The 3,232-nt window shown below is 35.0% G+C and overlaps 1 protein-coding gene across 3 annotated transcripts in view; it reads right to left on the bottom strand.

Moving 5' to 3' along the window:
• Positions 1-3,232, bottom strand: part of LOC128248394 (uncharacterized) — a 131,933-nt gene that overhangs the window by 7,510 nt on the left and 121,191 nt on the right. Inside the window, exon 3 of one of the 3 annotated variants that reach the window (XM_052969775.1) lies at positions 1,363-1,542. The exons of the other annotated variants lie outside the window; for them this stretch is intronic. The gene's annotated coding sequence lies outside the window, so the exon portion shown is untranslated. The remainder of the gene's footprint in view (positions 1-1,362; positions 1,543-3,232) is intronic. 3 annotated transcript variants of the gene reach the window in all.

The raw sequence follows: 3,232 nt of genomic DNA, 5'->3' as shown, positions 1-3,232 counted from the left end.
GAGAGAGAGAGAGAGAGAGAGAGAGAGAGAGAGAGAGAGAGAGAGAGAGAAAGGTTGAGTGTAACGAAGAAAGCTAAATGCAGTTACTTGGGTCACATTTGTTAGTCTAGTAATAAAGCTTAGAAGTGAATAGAAACCACTGCAGATGGTTTATTACGTTTTTATGAATAACAGTTCATCGCAGCTTAAGTAAACAAGAAATTGTGCTGCATTCTACTTGTAAGACAGTATAGATTTAAATCTGAAAATATAGAAGGGTGAAACCCGTGCACAGTTATTGTATCAATAAAAGAAGTGCAACCATGAAAATAGTCTTGAAAAAGCTTTGGAATATATAGGCTTTTCAGTTTTCAAGGTTGCAATGGATTTTTGAATAGTATCTGATTAGATTGTGTTCGGTATTTTGACATTTAGGTCTTATAGTCTTACTCTACAGAGGTATCTTAGAGAAAATAAGACTGTAATGATCTCTATAAGTTTTCTAGAGGTGGATAGATGAAGAGAAGCTTAAGGAAAAGAGAGAATATGGAAGATAGTGAAAGGGGGAGGTGAATATATATATATAAATAAATGAAAAGAGCAAGGGTGAGATGTAAAAAGAGAGAAGAAATTAAGTTGGGAAAAGAATATCGGGTTTGTTTAGAGATATTCTCATTTTTGGTTTGGTTTCTATGAGAATGAAGGAAAGATATTGAAATGGTTTTTGTTTTTTTTTTTTTTTTTTTTTTTTTTTTTTTTTTAGTTGTGAAATAAAAATTCTAAGGAAATCTCTATAAAGTAAATTTGCAGTCAATCAGGGTAACACATGTTGAGTCTGAAGTGAATTCATAGAAAATTGATTGAATATGAGTGGAATATAGAAAACAAAGTCTGAGACAGACAAACCTGGAGCAGACCTGGACTAGAGAAGGTATGTCATTGATAAGGTCATGAATGGTGATGAAAGGACTTTGACAAAGCCAGCTGACTGATTGATTAATCAAATGATTAATAGGTTAATTGGTTAGATAATTAAAACAACTAACAAATAAAAATAAAGAAATGAAACAGAACCAGTGCATGTGTTATTACTGGCATAATGACCCTCCCAGGATAAAAACAGAATATACTTTAACATCAAGAACCTTGCAAACCAAATACAGAAATGAAAGAATCTTGTGTTCTTCCTTGTAAAATAGAAGACTATAGAATAGCAGTATGGTTGTTATGTAACAATTCTGCCAACCCACTACCCTTACTTGCTTCCTGTAAAAGCACAAGGCCTGAAATTTGTGAAGAGGGGTTTGTCAATCAGATTAACCCCAATATTTGTCTGTTTCTATATTTTTTTTTTATTCTCGAAAGATGAAAGACAAAGCTGACCTCAGCAGGATTTGAATTCCAAAAGTACAGCTGGAACAAATATGTAAGCTATTTTGTAAGATGCTGTAGAGATTCTGCCACCACCATCATCATCATGTCCGTTTTCTATGCTGGCATGGGTTGGACGGTTTTACTGAGGTCTGGAGAACCAGTGGCTGCACCAGGCTCCAATCTGCCAATCTAATAATGAAAGTAATAATAATAACAATAATAACAACAACAAGAGCACTCAGAGAGCACAAACCTCCGCCGAGCCAACACCAATTTCCTCTCAATGATTAGCTGGAGATGATTTTTAAAATGAGAAAATCTGAAATAAACTTGACTGCTCTCACAAACGGGAGTACTAAAAACGAACCCGACTGCTCTCAAAAGTTAAGTATTGTTTGCAGTCACGTTTGTTTGTCCATGGGCAAGATATCTCAAGAACCATCAGATGGATTCAGATGAAACTTTCAGGGATGTTTGACCTCATGACTGGCACAAACTGATTAGATTTTGGAATCAATCTGGTACCGGACAAGGATTCTGGATTATTTTTCCAGTTTTTTTACTTAATTTTTGAGAGTGGTCAGGTTCATTTTTAGTATTCTCGTTTGTGAGAGCAGTCCAGTTTATTCTCATTTTAAAAATCATCTCGGGCTAATCATTGAGAGGATATTGGTGTTGCCTTAGCGGAGATTTACATTCTCCGAGTGCCCTTGTTTATTTATAAATTTATTAATTAATTAATCTATTTATCTTGTGTGTATTTCTTTCTTCCAAATGTACATTTGCTGTATAGTTTTCATCGAACTGAAGAGAATTTCTTTGATAATTTCTGTATTATATTAATATTATTGAATTCTTCAACAGCAAAGATTTCAAGAGAAGTTGTTACTGGTTCTTTTAGTTTATGTTCATTATTTTATAGAATTTTTATGCATTCTTTTAAGAACTATACATTGAGACCTCTTATAGTTAAAAAATATGGTTTCTTATTATGACGTCAAGAAGATTCTTTAACCAAAAGATAGTAACACTGAAGGTAAATTTAGAGCAAAATTGTTATGCAAACGCATATGCTCACACAGACATATGCAAAGATGATAAATGAATGGAAGTAAAAAAACACAAAATCATCCAAAACGTGATGCAAATGAAAAATGTATGAATAGAGAAAATGGCCAGTTCTTCTAGAAAATTTCGAATAAAAGGATTCCCAAACTTTGTGGCAGATCAATGCAAGATTCCGGTGAATGAAAGTGACAAGTACAAAAGAGAATATATTATGTGTAAGTACATAAAAATTTCACACTACCTGAAGGAAAGAATTTTAATAGATACAACGATAGGGATTACACACACACACACACACACACACACACACACACACACACACACACACACACACACACACACACACACACACACACACACAAATGCATACACACACAAATACATATACAAAAGAAAGAAGATAAAAGGTTCCTCCTGTGCTGTAGGTATTTATGTTCTGTCCCTGGATGGGACGCTAGTTAGTCAGAGAATTATTTAGCTGAGTGGATGGAAGCAATGTGAAATGAAGTGTTTTGCTCAAGGACACAATGCATCACCTGTTCAGGAACTGAAACCACAATCTTAGTCTAACAACTCTAACCACTAGTCCACACACTGCCATATACATACATAGATACACACATATATTATTTTATTTATGCACCGTTTTTTTTTAAGCCTAGCCAGGCTCATGGGCCTGGTTTCCTGGTTTCCATGGCATATGCGTTCCCCACCCCCCACCCAGCTGGACGGGATGCCAGTCCATCGCAGCATTACTCAAGAAACAGGAAGAAAGAGTGAGAGAAATTTGGGGCGAAAGAGTACAACAGGG

Source organism: Octopus bimaculoides, chromosome 7, assembly GCF_001194135.2.
Source record: "Octopus bimaculoides isolate UCB-OBI-ISO-001 chromosome 7, ASM119413v2, whole genome shotgun sequence".
NCBI lineage: Eukaryota > Metazoa > Mollusca > Cephalopoda > Octopoda > Octopodidae > Octopus > Octopus bimaculoides.
The sequence above is the reverse complement of the archived record's forward strand: the minus strand, read 5'-3'. Positions and strand labels throughout refer to the sequence as shown.